The sequence below is a fragment of the Aquarana catesbeiana genome, linkage group LG11, assembly GCF_042186555.1.
Source record: "Aquarana catesbeiana isolate 2022-GZ linkage group LG11, ASM4218655v1, whole genome shotgun sequence".
NCBI classification, from domain to species: domain Eukaryota; kingdom Metazoa; phylum Chordata; class Amphibia; order Anura; family Ranidae; genus Aquarana; species Aquarana catesbeiana.
The window spans coordinates 177,156,977-177,182,798 of NC_133334.1; the positions used below are offsets into that span (position 1 = coordinate 177,156,977).

Genomic DNA, 25,822 nt, shown 5'->3' on the forward strand with positions numbered 1-25,822 from the left:
ACCAATCTTTTACTACATCAGCACAGTGGTGTCACTAGGGTTGTTGTCACCCGGTGCGGAAAAAATTGGTGTCACCCCCCCTCCACCAACTATAGTCCCCCCTCAGTACAGACACCCCTCCATTAAGTACAGACCCCCCTCTCTCAGTATAGACCCCCCCACTAAGTATAGATCCCCCTCCCTCAGTACAGACCCCCTCACTAAGTACAGATCCCCCTCCCGCAGTATAGATCCCCCTCCCGCAGTACAGACCCCCCTCCATCAGTACAGACCCCCCTCCATCAGTATAGACCCCCCTCCATCAGTATAGACCCCCATCAGTGCAGACCCCCCTCCGTCAGTGCAGACCCCTCTCAGTGCAGATACCCCCCCTCCATCAGTGCAGACCCCTTTCAGTGCAGACCCCCCTCTCCCCTCCCATAGCGCCCCCCCAGCACATGTCCATTTGCATTACATTAAACTTTACAGACCTCAGAACAACGTGAGATACAGCAGTGTGTTCCTTGGACTCCCTCTCACACAGCAGAGTGGACTGAAGCCGCCTCCCCTCCTGTAGATGTAAACAGAGGAGGGGGAGGCGGCTTCGGTCCACTCCACTGTGTGAGACAGCCGGCGAGACACGAGAGATCAGTGTAGGGGTGAGGACAATGCAGCGTTAGCGGTGTCGCTGCCTACAGGTGTTACCCGATGCGGCTCGTGCCCCCCCTCGCGACGCCACTGCGCCAGCAGTCTCTGACCCAGAGCAAAATTGCACGGGGGACCCAAGAAAATCTCAAACTTTATTTAGCCGCACCCCCTTTAAGCCATGCCCAATATTTAGCATAATTTAAACCACACCCAATTTTCGCTGCCACGCATTTCGCAAAATTTCACTTTGGTCACAACCACAAAATGAATGGCCCACCCCTAATTAACATACTGCTCCACCTACACTGGCTTTCTGGTAAAAAAAGTGTCCCTAAAATGTTTTGGACATGTTGGCAACTATACAATTGGCCTACTGCTCATTCTTTTAAAGTGGTAAAGATCCAGTCAGGATAGAAGCAGATAGAGGGAGTTGCAGGATTTAAATGATTTAAATGTTTTTTCTAGTGAAAGCAGTGCCCTAACATACTGAAGCATCATTCTGGTGTTTGGTGTTAAAAAGGATAGAATAATGACAGCTGCTTGTATGCATTACAGTGCATGTGTAGTGTCACTTAATATGTGTCATCTAATTAATTTAGGTGACAAAAATTGTTATTCTTTGTGTATTTCAGCAATCTCTTGTGTGCTGACAAAAGGGGTAGCTGACTTGACAGAGCGGATGCCCAAATATTAGAGAAGGATGTAGCTGGGTTAACTTCAGTATGCTGATTATCTACTACAGTTTCCTGCCCAGATGCACAGGGAGGAAGTGTAACTCAAATTTTATCATAGTATTTTGGGCAGTGCAAAATGACAGAGAGGGGCTGTGTCCTGATGCAACTGCTGGAGAGAGGTAGGGAGGGTGCTGTTCTGGGTTAAATACTAAATTTAATGGATATTCTTTTATTATAATGTTTATTTTATTATAATTATAATGTAGTCTATATGTGTTTTCTAAGTTTGAGTCACTTGGGATTTAACAGAAGTTGTTTAATTTTATATTGTATCTTGAGTATTGTTTTAATGATGTGTGCATCTTCACCAGTTTACATTTAAAAAAAAAAAAATCACTGAACACTCATAATGTTATACAATCTCCATGTAACATTTGTAATCCAATTATGAATGATAGATGTGAGGCATCTGTGTTATATTATTTCATATTAATCACATTATATAGGAGTGCTTGCTGTGTGTTAACAATTTCTGAGAATGCTTTAGCCAAATAAATTCCTGCCTTGCACACATTGCAGAGAAAAAGAGAATTTTTGTATTCACATATTCAAGCCACGAAACAAATTGTATGTTCTAATGCTTTGTATCAAATTCCTTTATATCAGTTTTCACCTGTTTTCATGTACCTAAAGTGAAAATTCACATTTCCTGGTCTCTACACATAAATTGTAAGGATTTTCTACAAACTTAAAGTGGCATAAAACCCAAAAGCAAACATTTAAAGGGGTTGTAAACTTTCTGTGCTGCAGCTGCCCCCAGGGCCCCCCATTTTTCTTACCTGAGCCTGTTTGTTCCAGCAATGTGCACGAGCCCAGTGACTCCAGCCACTGTCTCTGTCCTCATTGGATAGATTGATAGCAGCAAATCCAGTGACACAGGAGCAGGGGCGGGGCCCAGTCCTGCTGTCTGTGTCAATGAACGCAGCAGCGGGACTCGTGAGCACGCCTGCACGGGTGCCCCCATGGAAAGCGGCTCTCTGTAGGGGCACCCGATGAAGAGGAGAAGCCAGGAGTGCCACCGGGGCACCCCAGAAGAAGCGGATCAGAGCTGCTCTGTGCAAAACCCCTGTACAGTGCAGGTAAAAATAACATGTCTGTTGTTTAAAAAAAAAAAACAAAAATCATTTACAATAACTTTAACAGCTACCGGACCGCCCACCGCATATATACTGTGGCAGGGCAACCTGGCTGCGCGAAATCACGTACCTGTATGTGATTGTGTGCATGAGGTTTGGGGCGTGCACACGCTTCTGGTGACCCTCTTCCTCTATGATTGGACATGGTCGTTCAGAGAAAAGGCAGAATGGCGGTCTGCCTATGTAAATAAGGCAGAGCGCCATTCTGTGAGGGAAGAAAATAGAGATCTTGATGACCCTGATGATGTCATTTCTGACGAAATGGCCGTAGGGTAAACACGCACGTACGTACTGCGCATGCGCGGACGTTCGATACTTAGTGGAGCCGATTTTTAACCTCCTTGCAAGGAATATTTTTTATGGATGCCTGTTTGGCACATTTTAAATAAAAAGGAAAGTCAAACTTCTCTGCACTATTGGAGTTTTTTCTTTCTTTTTTACACTTATCACCGCTGGGAGCGGCTTCTTCCCATTGGATCGCTATTGGAGGCATTTGATAACTGTCTGCTGTTATCTATCCACCATTTCCGGATGAGACCCATTCATTGAGAGGACAACACCTAAAGTTGAGGTCTTCATGTCTATTATTAAGGGCTATCTGGTATGCCTTTAATCCTCCTATGGTGACGGGCGTCTATTGTGGTGGAAGTCACGGATTCATTCACACAGCAAAGTCACAATAATTTGCATTTATGGACACATTATGTTTTTCAAATCATGAAGCACGTTAATATTTAATGTGACAGGCGTTTGCGGTGGCTATAGCCGCGTATTTATCTTCATAGTGAAGATTTTTTCTTATTACCTAGCTTGTCATTATATTTTGATTATGTATGGACATTATGTATGATTTATATTCATTTCACCATTAGTGGATCACTATGCACTGTGGTTTCTTTTGTTTAACACATTTTTGTTGTATATCCAGCGCTGCACTTCTTTTTATACATATTCAGTGGTGCCCCCTATCAGGGTTATAGTGTCCATCTGCAGGATACCTTTTCACAGATTTTTGTATTCATATATTATTCACTTTTTGCACACCTAGCACAAATTTTTTCTTCAGAATTACCAATTCTAAGACTTGATGACTGAATTTGTTTTCTTTTTTAGACTTCCTTTCTTTTATTTTCACCTGGTGATCCTGCCAGAAAGTCTGTGTTATTGTACAACAGATCTAGCTTCCCTGCAGATGTAGCAGTTAGAGGGTTGAGACAAACCATATAACAATGATCAGGTTTTATTTCTGTATGTAAAACCTTTACCCCAAAAGGAACTGTAACTGCTTATAAAGTGTTAGCTGGAGTTTAGCTTGAATTTTTTAGTGTATTTAAATTTGTCAGTACATCTAACACTCCCCTTCACCCAGACTGCCAATAGTGCTGTTTAAAGGTGTCTCTGTGCTCCTTTATCCACAGTGTAGGCACCCTAATATAGGAGATGTGTTAATGGCCAGATTATCAGGTGAAAACAGAGGGAAAAAGCTTAAAAAATAAAACTAATGCAACCACAACATCTAATGATTGGTAAGCTGCAATATATTACATTTTGTTTTTGGGTTTAATATTGCTTTAATTACAGATTGTTACCTTGTATAGTGATGCTTTGTGAATGGTGAGGTACAACATTCCAGATCCTTCCTCTTTCCTGTGTTGTAATACTTGCCATGATCTATCTGCTGTAATTGCACAATTACACCTAAACTAAATTACATTTCTTGCAGTGGTCTGTATTTGTACCCAATGTGTGTTTTGAGTTTTAACGCTTTTGTTGGCAACATTTTGCTTTAATAATATTACATTAAAATGTTTTCTGTAGATCTATGTATGCTGTTAAGTTCTTTAATAAAAGTATAGTGCTCATTTCCTAATCTTTCACCAACTACTTTTGAGGCATTTAGTGTACTGTGTTATCATACTTTACTAAATATTACGATAATTTACTTGCATAGATTTTATTTCTTGTTTGTGTAGTCTAGAATTGTAAAATTACTAAATATAAAATCCTTAAGGCTGCTTTGACACTGAAAGCGCTGGTCGTTAGCGCTAAAGCGCCACACATTTTAGTGGTGCTTTAGTGCTGCTTAAACGGTGCTTTTGCGTCGCTTTTAACCCGCCCCAAAGATGCTGCTTGCAGGACTCTTCGGAAACGTCCTGCAAGCGCACCGCCCCATTGTGAAAAGAAACACTAAATGGAGGTGGTTTTCAGACACTTTGCAGAGGCTATTTCTAGTGCTAAAGCGCCTGAAAACTTGCCCCAGTGTGAAAGGGGTCTTAGGCTGGCTTCACACGTATGCATTGCTGTAATATGCAGTAAACACTGTGTTTTACCACTTGGTAATGCAATGCACAGTACTTACTATGTGTGTTACATTGCAGTGCCATTTTGTTTAAGGCTACTTTCACACTGAGGCGCTTTACAGGCGCCACAGAGCTACAAATAGCGCCTGTATAGCACCTGTAACGAGCCTCTCCTGTGTCTCCAGTGTGAAAGCCCAAGGGTGCGATTTCAGGACGGGAAAAAAAGTCCTGCAAGCTGCATCCTTGCAGCGCTATAGGAGCGTTGTATTCACTGCTTCTAAAGCGCCCCTACGTATTAAAGACAATGGGGCAGTGCCGCAAACCCGCTGGCTTTGCGGGCGGTTTTAACCCTTTTTTGGCCGCTAGCGGGGGTTAAAACCACCCCGCTAGTGGCCGAATAGCGCCGCTAAAACGAGGGTAAAACGGCGCTAAATATAGTGCCGCTTTACCGCCGGCGCACGCCCACTCCAGTGTGAAAGTAGCCTCAGATACACAGGTATAGCAGGTATATTTCCAGACTGTTTGGGTTGTTATCCCTTTAAGGGGACAGTATAAGAACATTTCTTAGTACTCAGGGGTTCTCAGCCATGGAGAGTGAGTGGTTACAGGGCAGTCTGGCTGAGGAGAGGACTGATTTTCATTAGTCTTTGGATTGAAAAATCCTCATTGTGGACCTGGAACTTGGATGTTTGGAGAGATATTTTGGTAGGAAAGAACCCCCAAACCCTGACTAAAGGGACTTTGGTCCTGAAGGAGTTAACCTGTCTGTGCGTGAGTCCAGAAAAGGAACAGGAAACACCCTGCACTTTTTTATGAGGGAGTATTGAGCAGTACACACAGAGGAGTATGCAGACCATACATGGGTCGAATTTCAAACAAATTTTCTTTAGAAAATCTGAATTTTTTTGCGTTTTGTGATCTGATGGTGCCGTCATTGATTTTGAAAATCGACCAACCAAGCCTTAAATTTCACATCATGTTGCTACAGAAAATAATTTTTGTGTCTGGGATTTTCCTTTTCTTGTACTCATGCGCATTTCTTTTTCAATTGCATTTCTTGCATGATTCTCCCATCAATAATTAGAAAATTGTTAGTTTTTCCAAAACTTTTCAACATGCCCGATCACTCAAATTTAATGGCTGCGTGAAAATTGATCATTGCTGCAGCCCACTAATGGTGTGAAATTCGAACAAAAACGATTAGTTAAGATTTTTGAAATGTGACCCATGGCTGGCCTTAGAGTGGTGGACTGTTTTTGACTGAGACAGTTAACCCCTTGACACGGACGTAACGCAATTTTGCGTCCTTTGCCTTTAAGGGGTTGTACAGGAGGGGCTGCAGGCATCCCCCCTGTACTGTTTATTTAGAGCAGATGATCGACTTTCTTGTAATAACAACCAATGTGGCTAATCAGCTGCTCGGCCGTTATTACAAGCAGTGGGAGGGGACGTCCACCCCTCCCCGCTGCCTTATGAGGCTCGCCCGGGCTCTTCCGTCCCACGGGGAGGCCTGAGCGACCAGCAGGCACCCCGAACTAAGCTGGAATCGGCTTTGATCAGGTCTCAGATCTAGTAACCCGGAGGCGATGTCATGACATCACTTGCAGTTTACTAAAGACTTAAAGGCGCCAGATTTAAAAATAAAAAAAAATGACAGTATTTATAACAGCCAAACTTGGCGTTTTGAATGCTTTTAAGTGCCGAGGAGGGGTTTGGGGTCATATAGAACCCAGATCCCACCATAAAGAGTACCTGTCACTGCCTATTACTGTCACAAGGGATGTTTACGTTCCTTGTGACTGCAATAAAAGTGATCAAAAATAAAACATTTAAAAAGCCCTTGTAAAAACCAAAAAAAAATATGAGGCTATGAGGAAAGATTAGAGGAACTGAATCTTTTCCCTCTTGAGAAGAGGAGATTAAGGGGGGATATGATCAACATGTACAAATACATAAGTGGTCCATATCATGAACTTGGTGTTGAGTTATTCACTTTAAGGTCATCACAGAGGAATAGGGGGCACTCTTTACATCTAGAGGAAAAAGATGTAATCTCCAAATAAAGAAAGGTTTCTTCACAGTAAGAGCTGTGAAAATGTGGAATAGATTCCCTCCAGAGGTGGTTCTGGCAAGCTCAGTTGATTGCTTTGAAAAATGGCCTGGATCGTTTCCTAAATGTACACAATATAACTGGGTATTAACATTTTATAGGTAAAAGTTGATCCAGGGAAAATCCGATTGCCTCTTGGGGGATCAGAAAGGAATTTTTTTCCCTGCTGTAGCAAATTGGAGCATGCTTTACTTTTTTTTTTCTTCCTTCCTTTGGATCAACTGTGGATGAAGGTTTGTGTATATGAGATTGTATTTTTATTTTTTAATATTTTTTTGGGTTGAACTTGGAAAAAAAAACATTTTAAAGCGCCCCATCCCTCCGTGCTTACATACGCAAGTCGCACCCACAAATGTAAACTGTGTTCAAACCATACATGTGAGATATCGCCGCGGTCGTTAGAGCGAGAGCAATAATTCTAGTGCAAGACCTCCTCTGTGACTCTAAACAGGTAACCTTTAGACATTTTTAAAGCCTCCCTCTTGCCCCCATAGCAAGCTGGCTCTCTGTGTCCATAAGACACAAAACGCGGCTCAGTCCTGCCCCCTGCTCCCGCCTCACTGGCTGTGATTAACAGCAGCAGAAGTCAATGGTTCCTGCTGCTGCATTTCAGCCAATCAGGAGGGAGAGACCCGGGAGAGCCTCGGGTCTTGTGCACATTGCTGGATTGAGATTGGGCTTAGGTAAGTATTTGGGGGTGCTGAGGGGGGAGCTGCACACTAAAGCTTTTTTACCTTCATGCATAGAATGCATGAAGGTAAAAAACCTTCAGCCTTTACAACCACTTTAAGTTCCAAATAAATGGGACTTCCCTAACGCAGCATATGACAATGCATGCAGTACAATAAGTACATTATAGGAATGGAATGTACAAGTGTGAAAGGGCTGTTACACTCTAGAAACTGCAAGTGCATTCTCCTCCATTCACCATGGTTGCACTTACTACTACTAAAGCTAGGGTTGCCACCTGTCCAGGATTCACCGGACAGTCTGGGCTTTGAATCATGTGTCTGGGTTTCAGTCTGCCTAAAACCCAGACACGTTTTCCAGACCGGGCTGTGGCTCCCCAAGATAGTCACACACAAATCTCTTGCCATCCGGGAGCTGTGGATGTCTGTCTGGGGGCGCATTTGGCATCACTGGAGGGGCAGGGCGACTATGTCAGCAAGAGTAATTTTTACACACCCACTGTTTGCCACAGCGTGCCCCATTACTACTCCTTGGGGCACCCAAAGTGTTCCTGGTCTTTTATAATCCTATAGTGTATACTACGGAAACAAAATGTGCTCTGTGCCACTAAAGTGTTCAGGTTTGGCTTGAAGAAAAGGTGGCAACCCTAACTAAAGCTAAGATCTAAGTCTTTTGTGTGTGTGTGGGGGGGTGCTATTTATTTTCAATAGTACCTAAAACGCGGTGCGGTTTTACAATGATTGCCATGCAATTTATCGTGGAAAAAACGCACTGCATTCAGGTGCCATTGAAAATTAACGGCACCTGAACATGTTTGGTGCACTTTGTCATTATTGCTGTGTAATTTGGGATCGCAGGCAGAAATGCAGCGATTCTGTCCGAAATCACAAAACGCCAGATGTGATGGGGCCTTAAAGTCAGTGAAATATTTTCTGGATTAGAAGTATTGATGGAATGTTGTGCAATATTATTTTATGTAGCACTACCCCTGTAGGAGCCGCTGGTGAATATCTCCCACCCTGCACACAAATTTTACACAGTCAGAAATTAGTCCTTGCAACTTTGTTTTTGTATTTTATTAGGGGAGTTGAACTTTGATAGGGGATATGGTTATTATGGGATGCCCACTTGAATAGCACAGAAAGAATTCTTCAGGGACACAACTATATATACACAATATATACACTTCCACTTCTACCTCCAGCACAATCTTGCTTGTAGAACTACATCTCCCAGGACCAGCTAGCACTGTGACTTTGATTCAGCAAAGACTCAGATATGTAGCAGATGTCCTTTGCAGGCCCGCGGGCCCCTTTGGTAGTGTAGCAGAAACAAGGTCACTGTGCTTAGCTGTCTTATTTCTGTGGCTACTGATTGCAGTATGAGCTCTTCAGGCACTTCCAGCCTGCTGGCTGCAGCTGCCCCTTTCACTAGCCCTCTTGGCTTAAACTCCATAGTTCTCTCAGACTGACTCTGCATCCATCCCAGACTGCTTGCACCCAGTCCCTTCAGGCATGCCTCTCAGTCTTCTGACTGTAACACTCACCAGCAATCCTGGCTGTCTTGCTCCCTGGAGATTTTCCTGACAGTGTTCTCCTGCTGTCCTCTCCTTACTCCCATGTCTACTGGTCAGGATCCCTCCGTGTGTCATGAGAAAGGGTCCCTTCTGCACCTGAGCCAATGGCTGAGTTGATCCCCCCCCCCCTCAGACCAGGGAGTTGCTCTCCGAAAACCTAACACCATCTCCAGCTTCCATCCGAACTCCACTGCCCCAGCTGGGCTGACCCTGAGTATTTGAGGGGGCCTGCCCCCTGCCAACCCATCTGCTGGGATTGGTCAAGGCCCTCACATATACTACAGGCAGTTCCACCTTACGTCCCCTCTTATTCTTTTGGAAGTTTCTAGTAAGGTCGAGAAGAAGGGGGAGGTCTCATTGATGCTGTCTGTGAGTCATCCAGCCCTCCCTGAGTCACTCAAACCCTGACCTAGAAAAACACACAGGCTTGGCTCCCAGCCAAGCCTGAACAATTTACGTACACTGTACAAAAAAACTATTTACACTACTAGCACACTAGAGGGTGCTACACTCCCCCCTCCCCCCTCTAATGTCCAGCCTGTGCCAATGGCTGGGGGAATTAGAAAAATAGCTCCTGGGCTCAGGAGGAAGGGCATCCCATAAAATTAAATTGGGAGGGGAAAAGGGAAACAACTTGGATGGGGCTATGTTACAAATTACTGCATCAAAAATATACACAATATCTTCACAGTAGATATTTACAACACATATACACAATATTTACATCCTAACTACAGGTCCCTGCAGCTAACACAACAGGCATTGGAACAAGTATACAATATCACATGGGATCACCTCCCCCTTGAGGGAAATCCTCCCACAGCTGGAATTCTTTCGGAGCATGATGAACAGCCTTTCCTAACGAAATCTGCAAACAGAGAAAAGACAAGGAATACATCCTATCGCTAAACTAAATATTGACAGATTCTGTAAGCAGGGGGTTATGATCCTACTGACAGAAAAATAAACGGCAACACACTTTTTTTTTTATTCTGTCAACAGGGGATTATGATCTTGCTGACAAAAAAAAATGAAAAGTGTAAAGTGGACAGTCCTCTTTAGAGTCCCTGGTGGGAGACACCCCTCCCTTGCTCATCAAGCTCTTTTCAAAGAGTTAATGTCAGGATCTAGGCCTGACCCAAGCACAACAGTGGATAGTGTACATGCAGCTGGCATAGGTCAGGGTGGCAGGCAGGCCAGCCTAGTCTGAAAAGTAAACAGAAAAGCAAATATCTCCAAGCTGTCCATGCAACAATCTCCACTTGTGAGCTGCACACTCCAGCATTCCTTCAGGCATAGAGATTTCGATCAGGCAGTCTCTTAACGCTGCCTTCAGCTTTTCTGATTGTGACAAAGTGGCTCCTAGCGGGCCGTCTCACCTTCACAACCACCACTCTGTCTTTGGGGATTGCTCTACCCAGCTTCCATTCCTCTCAAATGTCCTGAAACCGGGCCCAGGTCTCCTCTATATCTGGCACACGCAGAGGCTTAGAGACATGCATGTACTCCCACATCAGGCCATCCTCCCACTCTGTGCCATGGGTGGGGCCAGGGTGGGTCATAGGCAGAGGCTGACAGAGGGCCCTTGCTTTATTTGGACTGGGGGCCCTGAGTGTTTTCAGTCCGCCCCTGGATACAGGTATACTTTTTAAGTGTTACAGAGTTTAAACTAAGGTCTGTCAGCATGGACCATAGGGTGAGTACCTAGATTGAAAATTGGCTACAGGAGCAAGTCCAAAGGGTGGTTATAAATGGGAATATTTGGACTGGTGGTGTGTGGAAAGTGGGGTCCCCCAGGGTGCTGTCCTGGGGCCAATCCTTTTTAATTTATTGATAAACGATCTGGAGGATGAGAAACACCTTGATCTTAGTATTTGCAGATGATACAAAGTTAAGAGAAGTATGGGTTTAGCTTTTATTCCCCCATTATACTTACCTAGGTGGATGCAGCATCGTTCCCATGATGCATCTGTCCCCCGGCGTCTCTACACTGAGAACCGAGCCACCAAACACCGCCAATGGCTCGGTTCTCTCAGCTCCCCAAGCAGAGAGCTGCTGCCTGTAAATCGGCAGCTCTCCTGCTCTGCTCCTCCATGCTCACTGGAGCGCTGAGCTGTGGAGAAGGGGGCAGCCATCTCAGGCTCTTAGCGGCTCGCTCAGATGGCCATCAGTCCAGCCACCTGGCTGATCCAGACTTTCAGGAGTCAGGATGACATGCTGCCTGGACTGATCTGTGTGACGTCAGCAGAGAGCGGACTTCAGATCGCTCTCTGCTGAAAACGGGTCACAGGAGTGCAAAACCAATTGCACTCCTGTGATCCATAGGAGAAGTCCAGCCAAACGAGCTCAGGCTGGGCTTCTTTAAGCAGTACTTATAACTTCTACGCAGGATGTGGAAACCTTACAAGAAGGCCTAAACAAATTTAGGGGGTGGGCAACTACATGGCAAATGAGATTTAATGTTGAAAAATGTAAAGTAATGCATTTGGGTGCCAAAAATGCGAATGCAATTTACTCGCTAGGGGGAGAACCTTTGGGGGACTCTAGGATGGAAAAGAACCTGGGGGTCCTAGTAGATGATAGGCTCAGCAATGGCATGCAATGCCAAGCTGCTGCAAGCAAAGCCAACAGAATGTTGGCATGCATTAAAAAGGGGATTATCTCCAGAGATCAAAAGATCATTCTTCCACTCTACAAGACTCGGATCTGACCGCACCTGGAGTATGCCGTCCAGTTCTGGGCACCAGTCCTCAGGAGGGATGTGCTGGAACTGGAGAGAGTCTAGAGAAGGGCAACAAAGCTAAGGGACTGGAGGATTTCAGATATGGGGAAAGACTACAAGCATGGAACTTATTCTCTCTGGAGAGGAGACCCTTGAGAGGGGATATGATATCGGTATACCATACTGGCAACCCTAGCATAGGAAACAAACTTTTAAGTGAAAGGCACGCGGACTTTCACTAAAACTAGAAGAGAAGCGGTTTAAACTGCGCAGAGGGTTTTTTTACTGTCAGAGCGGTAAGGATGTGGAATTCTTTTCCACAAGCGTGGTATCAGCGGGGAGTATCGATAATATCAAAAAACTATGGGTACCTTAACGACCACAACATACAGGGGTATACAATGTATTATTAACATAAACGCGCACACACACACAGGTTGAACTGGATTGACTTGTGTCTTTTTTCAACCTCACCTACTATGTAACTAAGTGTTAACAATCTCATCTCAACTAACTTTAAGCCCCCCGTTCACACCTATGCGAATTAGATGCGGCTTACACCGCATCTAATTTGCAGGACATTTTAAAATACATTCATATGAATGCATCTGGTTCACATATGTGCGTTGCATTCGCACTGCGCATTGCACAAAAAACGTGTGCGCTTTCTGGGCATTGCGGTGCGAATTACGAGACCCTTATCTTCTATGGGAACGCATCTGCTTCGCAGATGCATTGTGTTCTGAACATGGATTTTCTCCTTCTCCTCTCTGCACCTCTCCCTCCCCCTCTCCCTGCTCACTGATCCTGAGCTAAAACACAGATGAGCCTTTGAACAGGAGATTTTTATCTTCCCAGTGAAACCTGAGCTTCAATTCGCACCACACATGTGTGAACCCAAGCTAAAGGGCATCTAGCATTGAAGGGCTTCAGAGACTCAGGGGCAGACAAGATTTATGTGCTAGAAACACATTTTGATAAGAGGTTTGCTGGCATTTGCTTTCAGATATTTTTCCCTCGGCTATATAGCCTCTAATCCTAAGAAAAAAAGCAGGGGTGGCTATTTTGATAAAAAGGGGCTCCCTGTTCACACCCATATATTCCTATTCTGATCCCCGAGGCCGTTTTCTCATTGTTAGAAATAAATGACAACAAGTGGATGTTACGTTCTGCAATGTCTACGCTCCTAACTCCAACCAAACTAATTTCCTCACTTGAGTTTATGACCTTCTTTTTCTATTTGAACATTCTTATTTGTTGATTGGTGGCTATTTTCATTTGCCATTCTCAGATTATGGACTGAACCTCTCTCTCAAAGGATGCCATGACCCAGCAGCTATCTCGTCAATCTCAACTATTTCGACAACTCACCCATAAGTATGCATTATTTGACTTGTGGTGGGTTACTCACCTGACATAACTGCAGTTATGCAGACATAACTGCACTATTCACACCACTATCGCACTCATGTGCGGCTTGACAATTTTTTAAAAAAGTAACCCTTTCTAAACTACTGCCATAGGGGTTATCCATAAGGATATACATACCTCCTGCATGTATCTTTACCTGTCAAACGTCTCCCCTCTGTCTGTTATGAAACCCAAAAAACTGCAGATTCTGTGGGTGGGTCTGTTGTCTGGAGCTCGGTGGGTGGAGTCGTGATGTCAGTAGACTCCCCGCCCACCTCTACACTCCCCTTGACAATATGCATTTTCTCCTGTGTATTTCTTACACTGAACTTCTGCTATGATCTCTAACATCCAGTGAAAAGACAGGAAAGTAACCATATGACTTCAGCATGCCAAATCATGCTGAGGTATGGAACAGCCAATCCTTGCGGAGCTGCTGAAGAAAGGAGTAGGGGTGGGAATTAAAAAATAATGCATGTCTTAGGCTAGTGCATAAGATATGTAAATCCCCTGTCACTCACAGCAAGGTGAAGGATTTGACAATGTTTTTCTCTGTTTGTCAAGTTTTATCTCACTGAACAATAAAAGAGGATTGCTCAGAGCTTGATTAACTCTTTGTGGCAAGACTGGGCTCAAATGATAGGAAATCTTATACTCTACATTATGACATAAAAAAGAAAATTAAAACATTTCGGGGATGTTAACAGACTTAAAGTTGTCATTGGAAGCTTAATAACTTCCTTCTTGAAAATGAGTTCACCAGGAAAGAGCTGGAGAACGCCCTGACACTCTGTTTTGCTGAGAATTGCACTTCAGAGATTTCTGTAAATATATTGTGGGAAGCTCATAAAACAGTGCTGCATGGGCAGTGTATCGCTATCTCTATGGCCTGGAAAAAGAATGCTAAGCTGGTGAAGCTACAAACAGACAAGACTCCCTGATTTGGAGTCCCATCTCTCATCTTCCTCATCACTACGTCTTTTACAGGAAATAGTTTGTTTCCTGACACAAGCATGACAGCATACATGTATGAAATAGGCTCCACCCCTCACTTAATCAGGACTGGTTATACCATATTTAAAAAAAGAAGGTGGTGGGTATCTGCGCTAACAAAAAATGACAATAAAATATAAAAGCAGCCAGCACAGTTTGTTGATCATCAAACAATAAAAATAAAAGTCCAAAATGCCGTTAAAAGTTATGCATTAAAAGTTCTTTCAATAAACGAATAGAAGATACAAGGGACCCTTCAACAGCTTCTGTGTGTATGGAAAGACACACCACACCCAAGTGAATCCAATCTGCTTACCAGAAAATGTATAGATAGGCAACCCCTATCCTCATATTGATTAGTGGCAAAAGAATTCAAAAAAGGAATGAAAACAATATTAGTGCTGTGTGCACAGTGAGTGCAGTGTGCAATACATACAAAATAGAATGCAATAATAAACAGAATTTAGAAATTTCCTTTACAATCTCCCCTCTTTTGGCCTTCTAGCTTAATTATGGACATTCTGACTTATCAGCATAGGTAAACACAGAAAATTCTACATAAAATGGAAGACGTATAAAAGACAATGTGACTTCAACATCACTAAACTACTTTTCAAATCACTATATATATATATATATATATATATATATATATATATATATATATATATATATATTTATACACAGTATCTCTCATATTTTTGTAAATATTTTATTATATATTTTCATGTAACAACACTGAAGAAATGACACTGCTGTAAAGTAATGAGTGTACAGCTTGTATAACAGTGTCAATTTGCTGTCCCCTCAAAATAACTCATTACACAGCCAATAATGTCTAAACCAGTGTTTCTCAAGTCCAGTCCTCAAGGCGCCCCAACAGGTCATGTTTTCAGGCTATCCATTACTTTGTACAGGTGATTTGAACAGTTTCACTGCCTAAGTAATTACCACAGCCGTTTCATCTGAGGGAAATCCTGAAAACATGACCTGTTGGGGTGCCTTGAGGACTGGAGTTGACAAACACTGGTCTAAACCACTGGCAACAAAAGTGAGTACATCCCTAAGTGAAAATGTCCAAATTGGGCCCAAAGTGTCAATATATTGTGGGGCCACCATTTTTTTCCAACGCCCCCTAACCCTCTTGGGCATGGAGTTCACCAGAGCTTCACATGTTGCCACTGGAGTCCTCTTCCACTCCATGACATCACGGAGCTGGTTGATGTTAGAGACCTTGCGCCCCTCCACCTTCCGTTTGAGGATGCCCCACAGATGCTCAATTGGGTTTAGATCTCTAGACATGCTTGGCCAATCCATCACCTTTACCCTCAACTTCTTTAGCAAGGCAGTGGTCATCTTGGAGGTGGGTTTCGTTATCATGTTAGAATACTGCCTTGCAGCCCAGTCTCGGAAGGGAGGGGGATCATGCTCTGCTTCAGTATGTCACAGTACATGTTGGCATTCATGGTTCCCTCACTGACCTGTAGCTCCCCAGTTCCGGCAGCACTCATGTAGTCCCAGACCATGACACTCCCACCAACATGCTTGACAATAGGCAAGACACACTTGTCTTTGTACTCCTCACCTGGTTGCCGCCACACACGCTTGACACCAACTGAACCAAATAAGTTTTTATTTTTTTTGCAAATCTGTTTATTGAATTTTAAAACATTTAACAGAAAAACAACACATTGATCATGACGAGTGTTAACTTTGGTACGTACAGAATTACGATAAAAGGCAAACAGTTACATGAAATATGGCAGGGAACTTAACCACTTCATTACCCCACAATAGTCATATGACGTCCGCAGGAGGGATCTGCCATTCTGGGCGGGCATTGTATGATGTCCTCGGCTTCCCGGCCATCTAGGGGGCGTGCGCCCGCCTCGTTGCTCGGAACCCGGTACGCGTGCCCGGTGGCCATGATGTCCGACTGGCACCCGCGATTGCCCGTGAACACAGCAGGTCCTGTCAGGTGAGAGAAGACCGATGATGTGTTCTCAATACAGAGGAACACCGATCAGTCTCCTCCCCTTTTGAGTCCCGCCCCCTACAGTTAGAACCACTCCCCAGTCACATTTATACTGTAATCAGTGCAATGTTATAGCACTGATCGCTGTATAAATGTGAATGGTCCCAAAAATGTGTCAAAAGTGTCCGATATGTCCGTCGCAGCGTCACAGTCACAAAAAAAATTGCAGATCGCCGCCATTACTAGTAAAAAAAAAAAATGCTATAAATCTATGCCGTATTATGTAGACGCTATAACTTTTGCGCAAACCAAATCAATATACGCTTATTGCGATTTTTTTTTCCCAAAAATATGTAGAAGAATACATATCGGCCTAAACTGAGGAATTTTTTTTTTTTTTTTTTTAAATTGGGATATTTATTATAGCAAAAAGTAAAAAATATTGTGTTTTTTTTCAAAATTGTTGCTCTTTTTTTGTTTATAGCGCAAAAAATAAAAACCACAGAGGTGATCAAATACCACCAAAAGAAAGCTCTGTTTGTGGGGAAAAAAATATAAAAATTTCATTTGGGTACAGTGTTGCATGACCGCGCAATTGTTATTCAAATTGCAACAGCGCTGAAAACTAAAAATTGGGCTGGGCAGGAAGGGGGTGAAAATGCCCTGTATTGAACTTGTTAAGGTATCACGATGGTCGCAGCAGGCTGGCTCCATGGGTAGGAGGACAGCGTGGAGCTAACAAGTGCATCTCAGAAATATATGTTACATTCACAATTGCAGATTGCTATTCATTAGCAGAAGATAATGGGTTAAGTAGGGTGTGGGTCTGAGGCTGTGGAGGAGTCCGCCAGCCATTTGGACCAAACCTTATCATATTTTTGAGGGCAACCCCTATTAGCATAACAGTCTTTGTAAAGAGGCAGGCTGTTGTTGACCAATTGTTTCCACAGGGAGAGAGGAGGAGGAGTAGGCTTACGCCAGCTGAGGGCTATGGCTTTGCGGGCGTAAAAGAGAAGTAGCCCGACCAGGGTGCTGCTTGCCACAGTGGGAATTAATTGTTCTATCAGGCCCAATATACATATTGCTATGGAGGGTTGGAGCGATATGGTGGTGACCTGTGTTATGACCTTTAATATCTCCTTCCAATATTCGACAATGGCTGGGCAAGTCCAAAAAATACGCATAAAGTCACCCGGTATTGTTCCACAATGCCAGCATCCTGGGGAGAGGCAGGGTTCATTTTGTGTAATCTGTGTGGGGTAAAATATGCGTGATGGACCATCTTGAACTGTACTAGTCAGTCTCTCAGGGAAACCAGGGATCTGAAAGGGAAACCCCATTGGTCATCCCAATCATCATTGTCAAAGTCAGGAATGTCGTGTAGCCATTTGTTTCTGAGTTTATCCAGAGTAGGGAGGGAGGTCATTATCAAATGAGAATAAAGTCGCGAGGTGGGCTTATTTTCACATCCAAACCTAAGGAGGTCCTCTAATGTGGATTGGACGATCTGGAGGGGAGAACTGGAGAATTGGCGACTGAAGGCATGGGAGAGTTGTAGATATCTAAAAAAATAGCTCTGTGGGATGTTGAAATCAGAGATCAATTTGGGGAGTGGGGCCAGAGATTGATTGGAGATTACTTGGTCCACTGTTTTAATGTTCAGGGTGGGGTTTAACCACAAGGGGGCAGCTGGAGAAAATGCATTTTTAGGGTATCTTTGAATTTTAAGTCCCGCCCCCATGCACGCAGTGTGGTGCGCATGGAGGGGGTCAGTGGATATGGGGCCTTTGGGCCACAGAAAAGTAAAAATTTCAGCGCTTCCAACGATTTCACTACCACCGCCTCAACCAAGGTGGCGGGGTTTGCCGTATCAGGAGTGAGCCACCAAGCCACTGTCACTAGCTGGGTGGCCAGGAAATATTTATATAGGTTAGGGCACGCCAGTCCTCCCTGGGAGGACAGGTGTTCAAGTGTTGACCATCCGTATCTGGGGGACTGTGCTCCCCAGATAAAGGAGACGAAGAGGCTATGTAGCCGGGTAAAAAAGGAATTGGGAATCCATTGCGGAGATTGGCGAGTAGGTAGGTAAATTTGGGTAGGATTTTCATTTTTATCAGATTTATCTGACTTACAATGATAAGGGTAGTGACTCCCATGCTTTCAGTCTCAGCCGTGTCTCCTGAACCACTGGGGATAGGTTCAGGGGCAAGAAATCTGAAGCCTGCCTTGAGATTATCACCCCAAGGTACTTGAAGCTCTCAACCCATTGAAGGGGTATATTGGAGGGGGCGGTGGTACGAGCTGTAGGGTCTATAGGGAACAAAAAAGACTTTGACCAGTTAACCTTGAGGCTTGTGACAGTGGAGAATGAGTTCAGAATCTGCAGTGCCCCTTTGAGCGAGGAGTCTGCATCGTTGAGGAAAAGAAAGAGGTCATCTGCATACAGGGTGACCCTCTCCTCCAGCCAGCCAACGTGCAGGCCCTTAATGTGCAGGGAGGTGCACAGGGCCTCCGCCAGCGGTTCCATCACAGTGGCGAAGAGGGCCGGAGAGAGAGGGCAGCCCTGTCGCATGCCTCTAGACAGAGGGAAGGGCTGTGACAGACCCCCCCAACTAGATAGCTGATGAGGGGTGCTTGTAGAGTGTCTGTAACCACGTAATAAATAACAAGGGGAACCCCATTCTATGAAGGACCTCCCACAGAAAAGGCCATTCCACAGTGTCGAAGGCTTTCTCTATGTCTAAGGAGGCCACCTCCCGGGAACCCTCATTGAGGTGTTATGCATGTATGTTGGTAAATAAGCATCGTAGATTGACATCAGTGGCTCTGTTATCCATAAAACCAGTTTGGTCAGTCTCTATCACGGACGGCAGTAGGGGTTGTAGTCTCATAGTGAGCAATTTGGTAAGAATTTTGAAGTCAGTGTTAAATAAGCCGATAGGCCTATATGAGGCGCAGAACGTGGGGTCTTTAGGGGCTTTGTGGATTAGTATTATATGTGCATGACTCATGGAGGTGGGAAGGGCACCCGCCCTTCGTCAGACAGTGAAAATAGAGCTGGGCCAGTTTGGGGGAAAGCAGGTCCCCATGAGTTTTGTAGAACTCTATAGGGAGACCATCTGGGCCTGGAAATTTTCCAGCGGGAAAGGATCCGATGGCCTTCAAAACCTCCTCCGGGATAATGGGTCTTACCAAATTTTCTCTCTCAGCATCCGAAAGCCAACCGAGTGCCAGGGGGTCCAGCCAAGGCGCTAGGACCTGTGGCCTGAAATCCAAGGGCAACACGGAGGTGTAAAGGAAGCTATAGTATTGTCAAAATATGTCTAATATGTCTGGGAGACCGATTCACCCGAAGGAGACACTATGCTGGGTATCACCGTCAGGGGCAGGTCATGTTGTGCCAACATTGCCAGGAGGCAAGCGTTTCGGTCCCCCTGTTCGAAAAATCTTTGCTTGTTATGGTAGAGATCTAGTCTGGTAAGTTCTGTTAGATGAAGGTGTAGTTCCCGTTTTGCTGAGTTAGGAAAGTCAAAGTCAGAGTCGGCCGCATAGGCCTCAGTCTGGGTATCTACCTTGTTCTGTAGCTCAGCTGTGGTAGCGGCTTGTTCTCTACAGATCCCAGCTATTGAGGAGATGTATTGACCCCAAGTGAAGGCCTTGAAGGCTTCCCAAGTAACCTCTGGGGAGGAGGACTCCGCATTACGTTTCCAGTATTCGGTAAGGCGAGGCAGGATATTGTTGGTCAAGTCGGCGTGGGAGAACCAATGGGTTCACAGGCGCCAAAGGGTGGAGGTTCGGGAGGCAGGGGAGCGGATGTTAAGAAGGAGGGGGCAGTGGTCTGACAGCCCACTAGGTAGGTATGTGCCGGATTGGCAAAAGCTAAGTCAATGCGTGAGGACATTTTGTAGGTGGTGGAAAAGCAGGAGTAGGCCCTAGTCGAGGGGTGTTTCCACCTCCAGACCTCGGTCACTCCCATTGCTTGTGCCCAAGTGGATAAGTCTGAGGAGCATTGTTTAGGGGGGACTGGTCTGCCCAAGTCCGGAGCTAGGATGGCGAGATCCCCCAGATGAAGGCACCTGATGCCTGTGCCGAAGAAGCGCAGGGGAGGGGCAGGACGGAGCTTTCAAACACAGACAGGCAGAGGATTACACACCGCACCACACGCCATAGGATTCACCTGTATTCCAGTATTCCATACTCTGGATAGGATGATGCACTTACGCATCTAAACATTGTGAGTACCCTCCTGGAGGGAATTGATTTTATGGCTTTAAAATTCCACATCAGAAGGTCCGCCATCTCCTCATCAAGAATTGCAAAAGCGAACATCCTCCACCAAACACAGGCCTGTATGACTCATAACATACCTAAGCTACTATGGCTCCGGCGAGCTTGTACTGTACATACAATAGTCACTGATATTTTACGGTTGCAGTTGCTCCCCAGAAAGTTGCGGTTTACACTCCGCTCAGATTCCGGCTGGAATCATACTTTTTTTCTGTTTCCCGTTTTGGTTAGTTAATCCCAAACGGAATTTTGTATTCTGTTCCTTAACTTACAGACTGTCTTTCCCTCACCCAGATACTCGATCTTCATACTTCTTCACCTCCCATTGCTTGAAAACGCTTGCTTGAAAACGCAGCCTGGACCATACGCCTAGTGTCAGGATACATTGCATAATGACCGCTGGCAGTGAAATCTCTACTGGTTCACCTTTTAGTGCCCCCAAGGTTGATACCCTGCAAGATGCAGTTTAAAATTTCTTCTTTAAACGTTAAAGGCTTAAACAGTCCCGCTAAACGCCATATGGTATGGAAAGAGGCGCAAAGGCTCAATTGTGACATTCTCTGTTTACAGGAGACACATTTCTCTTCACAGAAACCTCCTGTTTTCCACCACAAGAAGTTTCCCCATGTGTATCAAGCTAATGCTTCCTCTAAGAAAAGGGGAGTTTTAATTGCAGTTAAGGACACTGTCGCTTTCACGTTGATCTCGCAAGCATCGGATCCGCAGGGTCGTTACTTAATTCTAATATGTCAAATAAATAATGTGCTATACTCTATTATCAATGTCTACCTACCAAATGTCAGACCAATTTCCTCACTAAGAAAAATCTGGAAGAAGGCACAACCTATCTGTCAAGGGCACATTGTGATGTGCGGTGACCTCAATGCCATTGCAAATCGTCAGATGGACACTTCTGTTTCCTCGCCGAGTCGCTCCCATAGAGCAACCCTGTCAAATTTCTTGGACTCCTCCTCTTTATTCGATGTATGGCGATGTCAACACGCCACAGAAAGGGATTTTACTTTTTTTTCTCATGCCCACAAAACCTATACCCGTATTGACTTTTTTTTAACAGATAAGTTTCTTTTACAGAACATACAGAGGTCAGAAATAGGTAACATCACGTGGTCAGACCACGCACCGGTGTTTATCATGGTTGGGGAGGGGGGGCTGGGGACGAGGGCAAACAGATGGCGTAACGATGCTGTGCTAATGGCTCACCCTGAGCACAAGCATCAGATACAACAAGCGCTACGAGAATTTTTCGATCTGAATGCCTCGTCCACAGAAGACCCCTTCACATTGTGGAATACTCACAAGGCATTCATACGTGGTATTTTAATACAGCAGAGCTCCAGAGCTAGGAGGCTTAGGACGCAGCGGCTGAATGATACACTAACCTCTATAAAACATTTAGAACAATCCCATAAACAAAACCCATTACCTCATACTCTAACGCAACTTAATCAAGCAAGACTGGACCTTAGAAACATCCTACTGAGTCAGCACCACTCACAGGTAAAATCACTAAAGGCAAATTTTTACATTCATGGCAATAAAGCGGGTAAGCTGCTAGCCCACCAACTAAGAGATAGAACGTTTAAACAAAAATTGCCTTACCTCCACCACCCCCATACAGGTGAGAAATTATTAAACCCACAAGATATGGCAGACGCCTTCAGTGCATATTATAGCTAACTGTATAACTTAAAGAACCAAGCAGGTGCACCACAACCCACGCCAAATCTAATAGACGAGTTTTTGAACTCAGTAACCCTGCCTTCATTGTCATCAGAAGATAGGTCAATTTTGAACAAGCCTTTTACACAAAGAGAAATTCTTAAAGCTATTCAAACACTCCCACATAACAAGGCCCCTGGTCCGGACGGATTTACATCCGAATACTATCACCTGTTTCACCATATATTATCTAAACACTTAGAGGAGGTATTCAACGCCGCTGTGTCCAGGGCTTCCTTCTCGGCAGAAATGTTGACTGCAAATATAATCACTCTACCAAAACCGGGCAAAGACTCTGCACAGGTACAAAACTTTAGGCCTATATCATTATTGAACGTTGACCTGAAGATTTATGCCAAACTTATATCCACCAGACTGCAGTCCTTTGTACCCACCCTTGTAAAGCCGGATCAGGTGGGATTTGTGCAGGGTCGTCAGGCTCCGGACGCCACAAGACGGGTCATAGATCTCATGCACAAAGCTGGATCCTCTCGAAGGCCTTCTCTACTATTGACGCTGGACGCCGAGAAGGCCTTCGATAGGGTCCATTGGGGTTACCTGTCCAAGGTACTGGAGAAATTCGGTATCCAAGGTGAGATCTGTTCAGCCATTACAGCTCTATATACAGTCCCCTCAGCATATGTATACACAGAGGGACTATTTTCTAAAAACTTCACAATCTCAAATGGCACGAGGCAGGGCTGCCCCCTGTCTCCGCTCATTTTTGCATTGGTAATGGAGCCCCTGGCGGAGAGAATTAGGTCCCATATTGATATCAAAGGTATAACAGCAGGAGGGGAACCACACTCAATAACACTTTTTGCGGATGACATTATATTGACATTAGATGACCCAGCACGATCACTACCAGCTGTTCACCAGGTGCTTAATGAATTCAATGCAATCTCCTTCTATAAAGTAAACGAATCCAAATCAAACATCCTAGGAATAAATATTGATAATTATCTAAAGAGCACTTTACAATCCCAGTTCTCTTACCCTTGGGCCTCCAACTAATTATCATATTTAGGAATTACATTGACTTATCCCTTATCTAACTTATACAAGGAAAATGTTGCCCCATTACTAACAGAAACCCAAAAAGATACCTCTAAAATGGGTAAACAATATTTATCATGGGCGGGTCGTCTAGCAGCATTCAAAATGTCTATACTTCCCAAGATTTTGTATGTCTTTAGGACACTGCCAATTCAAATCCCACTCTCCTTCTTCTCAAATATAAGGAAAATGATTTCTAAATTCCTCTGGTCCAGTGGTAAATCTAGATGCGCCCATGAAATACTACGTAGGCACAGAAGGGCGGGTGGAATGGGGGTGCCCGACATTCAAGATTACTATACAGCTACTTTGCTGGACCAACTTAGATTCTGGTTTACACAACCAAACACAAAACCATGGTGTTCCCTAGAGCAGGAGGCAATACCATTAGGGAGCTTGCAATCTCTCTTACACGCCATTGCAATATCCCCCAATATCAAAACTGGCATGGATCATCCTACAATATCGGCCTCCATACTGGCATGGAAATGTTTTTTACAACTCGGTAACCATTCGAATAAACAAATAAAGGTCCCAATCCATTTGGGAGCATTGAGATTCATCAACCCCAATATAGCAACTCCTAGATGGGAAGCGAAGGGGATAAATGACATACCAACAATTCTTAGGAAAGGTAAACTCATTCCCTACGAAGAATTGTCTTCAAGCTTTACTTTGCCAAAAGGAGAATTCCTAACATATGCCCAAATAAAATCCACACTACTGCCTAATAAGATATCAGAAATAGAGATTTCTCAAGAAGCGTGGCAATTTTGGTCATCCTTGAACCCCAAACGAAGGGGCATTTCCTTTTTCTATAATTGCCTACATAACAAACTTGACTTTAAAGTATCTAACCCCTTGCGGAAATGGGCTGCAGAACTTAATGTCACCATCACGGAGACCCAGTGGCAAAGAGCGATTGTGCATAACCTGTCTGCCTCGAAATGCTCCACGTATTGGGAGATGGCACAGAAATTACACCTTAGGTGGTACTACACACCTTACTTGTTGGCTAAATTTAAGGCCGAGAAATCCAATCAAGAAAAAGACAATTCCATAGCTCAACTCACCAACCAGTCTGCTGACCAACCAAATTTACCTGTCTAACCGTATGTTAAAGGCAGGGGTTTAGTTAGCACACATTTGCAAACGCATGTGAAAGCTGCAAGGCCTCGTCAAGGCACCCTGTATTACTTGCAGTCCTAACACTAAATTTATAAGTGTCTCCACAGTGGAAGCACATGCATTGAATGGATAGGTGTGAGACAGGTGAGCCAGGAGGCCGCCCTAGCCCCCTTAAAGGGACAGGACACACACTGGACACCCAGCAATAGCAGCAGAGGCGTCCAGTGTGTCCCCGACCCAAATATACAAACGGTAACAAGACACTGGTCACCGCCCACACCCATAACTGGCCTTCACAGTAAGGAGCACATGGAGGGCATATACATACAAGAAAAAGACAATTCCATAGCTCAACTCACCAACCAGTCTGCTGACCAACCAAATTTACCTGTCTAACCGTATGTTAAAGGCAGGGGTTTAGTTAGCACACATTTGCAAACGCATGTGAAAGCTGCAAGGCCTCGTCAAGGCACCCTGTATTACTTGCAGTCCTAACACTAAATTTATAAGTGTCTCCACAGTGGAAGCACATGCATTGAATGGATAGGTGTGAGACAGGTGAGCCAGGAGGCCGCCCTAGCCCCCTTAAAGGGACAGGACACACACTGGACACCCAGCAATAGCAGCAGAGGCGTCCAGTGTGTCCCCGACCCAAATATACAAACGGTAACAAGACACTGGTCACCGCCCACACCCATAACTGGCCTTCACAGTAAGGAGCACATGGAGGGCATATACATACAAGAAAAAGACAATTCCATAGCTCAACTCACCAACCAGTCTGCTGACCAACCAAATTTACCTGTCTAACCGTATGTTAAAGGCAGGGGTTTAGTTAGCACACATTTGCAAACGCATGTGAAAGCTGCAAGGCCTCGTCAAGGCACCCTGTATTACTTGCAGTCCTAACACTAAATTTATAAGTGTCTCCACAGTGGAAGCACATGCATTGAATGGATAGGTGTGAGACAGGTGAGCCAGGAGGCCGCCCTAGCCCCCTTAAAGGGACAGGACACACACTGGACACCCAGCAATAGCAGCAGAGGCGTCCAGTGTGTCCCCGACCCAAATATACAAACGGTAACAAGACACTGGTCACCGCCCACACCCATAACTGGCCTTCACAGTAAGGAGCACATGGAGGGCATATACATACAAGAAAAAGACAATTCCATAGCTCAACTCACCAACCAGTCTGCTGACCAACCAAATTTACCTGTCTAACCGTATGTTAAAGGCAGGGGTTTAGTTAGCACACATTTGCAAACGCATGTGAAAGCTGCAAGGCCTCGTCAAGGCACCCTGTATTACTTGCAGTCCTAACACTAAATTTAT

At 44.6% G+C, this 25,822-nt stretch overlaps 1 protein-coding gene across 6 annotated transcripts in view; it reads left to right on the forward strand.

Moving 5' to 3' along the window:
• The first annotated feature begins 1,346 nt into the window (after nt 1-1,346).
• RASGRP2 (RAS guanyl releasing protein 2) overlaps nt 1,347-25,822 on the forward strand; it is a 1,629,940-nt gene continuing 1,605,464 nt past the window's right edge. For all 6 annotated transcript variants that reach the window (XM_073605066.1, XM_073605065.1, XM_073605067.1 and 3 more), the window contains exon 1: nt 1,347-1,480. The gene's annotated coding sequence lies outside the window, so the exon portion shown is untranslated. The remainder of the gene's footprint in view (nt 1,481-25,822) is intronic.